Source organism: Ailuropoda melanoleuca, chromosome 5 (assembly GCF_002007445.2).
Source record: "Ailuropoda melanoleuca isolate Jingjing chromosome 5, ASM200744v2, whole genome shotgun sequence".
In the NCBI taxonomy this organism is placed as follows: domain Eukaryota; kingdom Metazoa; phylum Chordata; class Mammalia; order Carnivora; family Ursidae; genus Ailuropoda; species Ailuropoda melanoleuca.
Genome location: NC_048222.1, coordinates 80,500,845 through 80,508,455, shown reverse-complemented (window position 1 = coordinate 80,508,455; position 7,611 = coordinate 80,500,845). Strand labels below are relative to the sequence as shown.

The 7,611-nt window shown below is 53.4% G+C and overlaps 1 long non-coding RNA gene across 1 annotated transcript; it reads left to right on the top strand.

The window, feature by feature from the left end:
• Positions 1–1,330: 1,330 nt before the first annotated feature.
• On the top strand, positions 1,331–6,549 carry LOC109489566. The gene is made up of 4 exons (XR_004625771.1): positions 1,331–1,765; positions 2,341–2,397; positions 2,831–2,947; positions 3,283–6,549. It is a non-coding gene; the product is annotated as an uncharacterized LOC109489566 (long non-coding RNA).
• Positions 6,550–7,611: the final 1,062 nt, after the last annotated feature.

The window sequence follows — 7,611 nt, the reverse complement described above, 5'->3', positions numbered from 1 at the left end:
CGAGGGAGGGTCGGGAGGAGGGGAGCCGGGAGGGGCGCGCGCACGTACCCGGAGGCGCGGGCACGCGCGCCCGCTCTCCTTCACATTCACCTTGACTGCAGGGGGGCGGAAGATGGGACTACCTTCCCCCATCACCATCAACCCTTCTCCCCACCCCACCCCCGCCGCTGTCCTGCCCAGACACTGCTAGGGGCTGGGGGGGAGGGATGGAGGGGAGGTGCAAAGGCGCTTGGGTCGCCGCAGCGGCCGGATAGCCGCGTGTTCTCCGCAGTGATGTCAACCGCATCCGCCGCAGCACCCCCACATCCACCCCCACCTCGGGTCTCGCCGCGCCGCGGTCCGCGGAAACTCCAGTCTGGCGCCTCCAGCCTGGGGACGAGAAGCAGGGGGCGGTGCCGGTGTCCGGAGCCCCCCACTCCATTTGCAAAAGAGGGAGAGACAGGGAGTTGACTAACCGTGGTGCCGCGGCTACTGGGACGGAGGAGGGGGGGGAGGTGGATCTAGGTGTAGGTTTGACGTCCAGGACTGCTGAAGGGAGTCTGCCCGGGACTGGTGCAGCCGGGGTTACGTTTAGGGGGCGGAGGGCACGCATCGCTGCAGGTGCAGCGCTTGTGGGCACGGCGAAAGCGCCCCCTTCGCCCAGGATAGAAACCGATAAACGGAAGCGCGTGTGAGTGTGGGGGTGCGAATTGCCACCTCCAACCTTGGCTTTCCCGCTCTTCCGAGCGCTCCCACTTCTCACTTTCCCCAAATCCGCATTTTCCTTGGCACAGCTCTCCCGGAGCAAGAAGGAGAGGGAGGTACCCGGGGGCAGTGAGAATGACGTGTGCTGGTGCAGAGAGCGGGTGGGGGGCTGCGGGCCCCGCTCTGTGGACCGGCTCCTAATCCTCTTGTTTTCGGTACAGTCAGCAGATGTGGCTTCTTTTAGCTGAATAATCCGTTAAAGGAATAATAATTTTTAAAAAGGAGATCGACCTCACCCGAGGAGGATGGCGAACGAGATTAGGGCTTGGTAAGGATAAATTAAAAGGCTCCAAATTCTGTCTGTCCCTCTCTGCCTTCCTCTCTACCCACCTCCCCCTCCCTTCACCACCCTCCCCTCCCCCCTTCTTCCTCATCCCCTGCAATCCGCACTCGACGCGAGTTCACGCGGAGGGCTGGATTTTCAGGCTGAACCGCAACTTGCGCTGCGCGTTATTATTATTCATCTGAGGGTGCTGCCGCCACAACCTTTGCCTCCTGCGCTCCTCTCCTTCCCCCGGCCGCTGCCGCCAGCAGTGCAGTCCCTCCTGCACGCATGCTCTGGTTCACCAAAGGGAGATTCTGAATTTTTCATCACGCTCGTGATCATCATCGTGATGCCCCTTGTCATGGTTATCCTCTCCTTCTGCCAGGTGGAGCGACCACCAGCGCCTTCTCGCCACCCGCCCCTTCCCCAGCGAAGGAAGCAATTCGGGCCCGGCCCCGGCGGCCGCTCCCTAGATGCGGGCTTCCTTTTCCACTCCGCATCCCTCCCTCATTCATCTGCATGTATCTTTCTCGATCCCTTTATTCCAGTAGATCTATTGCCTTTCCATGGGCTGGCTAAAACGCTGCAGACTGCAACCAGTCTCTTAAAAAGAAGAACAAAAAGAGGAAGACCTTGAGTGGACCCCAGGACAAAGCACTTTGGGCTCGGCAAGAAGGGACGCGCGGGAGCGCTGGCTCGGAACAGGAGTGATCTCCGGTGCCAAAGAGCGCCCATCCAGCGTGCGGACGACTGAGGGTATTCGTGTTGAATTTTATTTATCCTTTTGGCATGCTTGAACAGTGACATTTCTGGAAAGGGGTAGGGCTTGGTTTTGTTTAGTTTTTCTGGGAAAGCGAGCTGAACGGTGGGAGATCAGGTAGACTTAAGTTGGCTTTCCTGCTCCCCTGACTCGCCTTCTCGAGATCCGGGTGTTGGAGAAGAGAGACTGGGAAGCAGAAGGCTTAGAAAGGAGTAGACACCGGAGATGTTGTCGGAGGGCTAAGGGAAGGGTGAGGCGAGGGGTAGGTGAGTGGGGACGGGCCAGCTGGAGGAGGATTTCGAAAATCGGAGGTTTCTTTAAACCCCCTTTCGGGTTCACAGGATGAGTTTTGCTGGGGAGGAGAATATGGTTGTCTGTCCATAGAAGCTCTGAGAAATTGATGAAAAATTGTTATGTCCATGTACACACATAAGGAGGCGTCTGGATTTGTGTGTAAACAGAGTGGAGAGGTGGAGGAGGGCATGGAGGGAGGGGGTTTAAAATAATGTCTTATTATCCCTTTGGCTTTGGGGACTCTCATCCTCTGTCCCTCCCCCTTTTTTTGACCCAGGGATCCAGCTGCATTAGACGCGAGTGACCTTTTAAATCTACGCCCACCCTTTACCTGGTAAAGCCCGTTGACAGTTTTGGGTGGGGTGGGGTGAGGAGAGTGGTAGGGGTGTTTCAAAGACATATATATTCTCTCTCTCTCTCTCTCTCTCTCTCTCTCTCTCTCTCCCTCTCCCCCTCTCTCCCTCTCTCCCCTCCTCCCCTCTCTCCTCCCTCTTCCCTCCTCCCCTCTCATCTCCTCCCCTCCGTCTCCTCCTCCCTTGCTCTCCCCCCATCACTCTTTCTCTTCCTCCTTCCTACCTCCCTCACTCCCTCCCTCCCTGCTGCATTTTGCATGAGCTATCTAGGTCATTAGCATTTTAGCGTATGCAAGACTTGACAAAGCTGATGAGGGGCCAGATGGGCCTCGCTCTTATGGTTTTTTTTTTTTCTCCTTTCCCCCCCCCCCCTTTTNCCTTTTCCTTTTTCCCCTCCACCACTTGGGACCTGAGCAAGAGGACTGCAGCAGGCGAGTTTCGGAAGGCTGCCTCCCCAGATCCCGGCCCGGAGCGCAGCAGCTAGCCCCTGCGGCACGCCCGGCCAGCCTGCGCCCGCACTCAACCAGCGAGGTAAAGGCGGCGGCGGCGGCGGCGGCTGCGCGCCCTGCCCTGGCAGCCGCTGCCAAGCCCCCGCTGCCCTCCGCGTCCAGCGCCTTCGACTTCCTCCTTCTGGCCCCCCTCAGTTTACTGGGCTAAACTGAGGGTGAGAGATGGGTGGGTAGGGTTTCCTGTGCTGGGGCGAGGTGGGGTTGGTGGTGGTGGTTTTTTTTCATTGTCTGGAGCTGCAGGGGAGGCGAGGCGCGAGGTAGGGGCTAAGGGAGTCGGGGTAATTAACACGGGGGAGGCACCCCTCCGTCTCCCACTTCCACCCACACCCCCAACCCTCCACCCCCTCCGCTTTGCAGGAAAAAACCTGGATCCGAAAGGATGGGGGAGAACAAAGAGCCTTTGGAAGACGTCGCTGTTATCTCATTGTCTGTGTGATTGGGGGAGCTGCGGTAGGGAGGATGCTGTGGTCCTGTTCTCCCTGCCTCCCCACCCCCATCCCTCTCCCCGCTGTCAGTGCGCACGCACGCGCGCTTCTTTTTACTTATTTTTCCTTGTTTTCTCATTCCATCTTCTCCCCACCCCCTTCCTTTCTTCCACCTGTCCTTCCTTCCTCCTTTCCTTCCTCAGGAGAAAGGCCTCTCTCTCCGTGTTCACAGCGGACCTTGATTTAAATGTCCATACAATTAAGGCACGCGGTGAATGCCAAGAATGGGGCTGGCTGAGCACCGTCGGTCCGCGAGGGCCCGCCGGGAAGGAGCCACAGAGCGGAGGCGCCCTCAGCAGAGCTCAGCGCCGCGGCTTCGGGCGGGAGGGGTCTCGGGCTTACGCTGGCTGGGCTGCCCCAACCGGACCCCTTGGGGTGGGGAGGTGTGTAGTTTGTGACAGACAGGGGACTTAGAGACGCAGACAGACTCAGGGAGAGAGGCTGATTCTGGGACAGAAACACAGATCTGTGCAAGCACAGATGCGATGGGGGCGGGGGTGGTTGCCTGTGAGCGCATTACGGAGTGCTTCTGTGTGCCTATTTTTCTCTGGGCTGGGGGCTCATTGTATGTGGGTCGACACCTTCCGTGGCTGTGTTTTTGTTCTGGGCTTAGCTTTTGGTTAGCCCTTTAAAAAAATAATCTGGCCTCCAGAAAACTGGCAGTCTGTGCCAGGGCTTGGACTGCAGATATATTGTGTTTTCCTTGAGGTTGGGCGGGGGGTAGCCAGTTGGAACGGAGGAGGGAGGTGTTTGTCATTCTTTGCTGTAAAGCTGGGGGCACCTGACAAGCTTAAGGAAGTCATTGGGATCTATGAGGAAGAAGGAACAAACTCCTGGAAGGTTCACAAACCCAATCCGGGCTGAAAGCATGGCCAGGGCCCTTAAGAGCATCTCACTTTCTCCTTGCGGCTGTAATTGTAGTTTCAGGCAGAGATCCAGGAGATGCAGAGGAAGGGAGAGGCGCAGTAACCTACATGTACCAAAGGGGGGAGGGAACGAATTCCTTCTTAAATCTGAACCGGAGGAAAAACAATGTGCACAAGTGTTTCTGAGGAAAGACTGTTTTGAAAGAGGCTGTCAGGGAATGGAAAGGGCTAGTCCTCCCTCCTCCTGAAGGACCACTTCTCAGGTCAGGCCTTCCTCCCCAGCACTAGATGGAGAGCAGCAGCTGGTCTCAGGGAGAACCCCTAGCCGCCGAGGATGGTGGCAAGACCTAAACCCATCCATTTCCAGGTGGAGAAAATGGTAGAGTGCAGGTCCCTGCAGAGAAAGGAGGCCGAGAGCTGGATCTTCCCACCAGGAAGCCTGCTGCATCCCTTTCCCCACCCTTGGCAGGGGCCTGTCTTTGCAAGGCCAAGGCCATAAGGGATGCTTAGGATTTTAGTTTGATTCCTGACACATTAATTGAGGCCTAACGGAGTCTCAGGTGAAGCTTGCTTACTTTCCTCTGCAAAGCCTCGGTCTAACCCACTTAGCAAATTAGTATTCAAGGATACCTTGGAGCCCTGGCCTCATTTCCTCCCAAATACTTATTGAGTACCTACTGTGTGCCAATCGTTGTGTAATTATTATATCTTAGGTGTTTCCTTTGCCCTCCTAAAGGAGTTTCTGGAGTCAGGCGAGGTGAAGTGTGCTGTAACCCATCTAGATACTCCCAGAACCTTCTCTGTGCAATGGCTACAGCCTGCTCGCCCCTTGCAGAGAGAAGGCGTCAGTTTTCGTCATGCAAACTGCGGGCAGGGTGCTATCTCTCAAGTCCCAAAAGGCAAGTTTGGCCATAGGACAGAAAAGAGAGCAGTTTCTCTGGCCCCTGAGCTTTAGCCAGCGTTGGCCTAAGAGGCAGCTGCAACCACTGCCTTCAAAACAGACCAGCCTCCAAATGGTGCGTCCTTGGGGTGTAAATCCCCTTGCCTCTCCCCTCCCTCTTCCCTAAGAAGGCTGCTCTTGTGTTGGGGAGGTGGGGTACGGTTTCAGCCTCCGATGACCAACCCTTTGCCCCACAGTTGTCCACGATAGTGAGATTTGTCTCTGTAATTGTTTCCCCATAAGACGACCCGCTGTACCCTTTCACTGATCCGCCTGCCTGTCAGTACAAGCTCCAGACGCCTCCCCCAAGTAATGGCCCTTTTAGGTGGAAACCTAACACGCTTCTCCCTGAGAGCTTAAACCACAGGCACCATGGACAAGACCCGCTAAGTTCCTGCTGCTGATAAACTAGGAAGGGAGGGGCATATTTTTTATTACTTATGTAAACTCTTGTTCCAGAAAGCTTTAATGGGTGTGGGAGTGTTCTAGGTTTGCCGGGTCTGTGTGCCTGGGTGTGGGGGTTTTCCTGTGTTCACCAGGTCTCATTACGAAATGTATTTTTCTGTGGGGCTTTAATGGCTGAAAATGGCAGAGATGAATACACCACTCTGCCCCTGGTGTAATTTCAAGGCCCCTTTTGTGTTCACCAAATAGAGGCATCCGAGTGAAGGTCAGTCCTAGCTTCCTCCCTTCTGCTGTATTCAGGGCCTATTTATACCTAGTGATACTTACATAAGAAAACTGAAGATTTATGCTCTTCCAAGGCATTTCTTTAACTCAACATCATCGGCTCGCCTGTCTGCTTGAGCCCCTCTAGTTACATCCTCTGCCTTAAACGAAGGGAAAAACTCTATGATTTTTAAAACATAGGACATATTGAGGCAATTTGCTGACTGAATATGCCAAGAAGGCCCCCGTGAGTCCATACACATCACCATCATGGTCCTCATGACTATGGGAGCTCATATGTTGCTCAAGGTGACTGTATCAGATACATCAAGATGGATTTTAAAATGTTATCAAAGGAAAAATCAGTAATATTATTCTTTTTCCTGCCAGAGATGGCCCAGGCCCAGATCTCTGTTTAAGCAGAAAAGAAACTGATCTTTTAACAAAAGCTAAGGTAAATTCCTCTGTCATTTCTATCACCAAATGGGTGGGGAGCAGGGACAGTTTTTGTGACTTAGCCAGAGAAATGAATAACTGGGTAGAGGGATGCCTTCCCAGCAGGCATATGCCCATACACACATATATACATACATCTCTCATAACCATATCCATGGCTTACATTTATAGAACAGCATTTAACCACACACACACACACACACACACACACACACACACACACACAATCTATCCATATACTGTGTGCACAGGGAGATAATTTTCTCTTTCTCCTGAACTTACATAATACCCCCACCCCTTGTTCCAACCCTGGAATAGAGTCCTTTGGGGGCAGCTGCAAAGCACTCTCCCTAGGACAGACGGAGCCTCCCTTCCTCATCTACTCCGTGGGTGGTTTTAGAGCCCCATGAGTCAACTGGGACTGAGGGCTGTGCTGGTGGTATGTGTGTTTGAGGCTTCCCTGGCTGATTCACAGTGATGAGTATGTCAGTAACAACAATTATGAGACTTATGATACCTAATAAAGATTTTTTTCTTCCAAGTCCCATCTATAATTCTTTCATTTGCCAAGTCTTACCACATTTGACTCCAGTTAAAAACAACAACAAAACCATTTAATAGTTAACTGCATCTCCAATGTAGACTTAGAACAAGAAAAAGGACTTCAGATGGGATTTGGTCCAGTCCATGTGTGCTGCTCTGTACCACCGGATCCGGATGCCGGGGGCCTGGAGAGTTTTGCGCCAAATTTAGATGGCCTGGAAAAAATGCACACCTGACTGAGAGCAAAAAATGTTCCAGATCAGAAATGAAGTGTCAGCAGCTCTCCATAGGTTCACCATTTCATTTTCTTACCTTTCTCCCTTTTGTCTTAAGATAGAAATGTTTCAGGGCGCCTGGGTGGCTCAGTCAGTTAAGGGTCTGCCTTCACCACAGGTCGTGATCCTAGGGTCCTGGGATCGAGCCCCGCATCTGGCTCCCTGCTCAGCGGTGAGCCTGCTTCTCCCCCTCCCTGTACTGCTCCCCCTGCTTGTGTTCTCTGCCAAATAAAATCTTAAAAAAAAAAAAAATTTCCCCCCAAAATGAGGACCTGGGTCATGGCTGCATATGCCCCTAAAATAAACCTCCAGGATGACTAGGGGCTTTCTCAGAATCAGAGTGGGGGCAGATTTATTTGAAATTAAAATCCAGTCTATTTCTTAGACACGTACAAATACTGAGACCTAGAACCTAGGAGGCAGTATTGTCGCTGGAAGTAACACTTGCTACT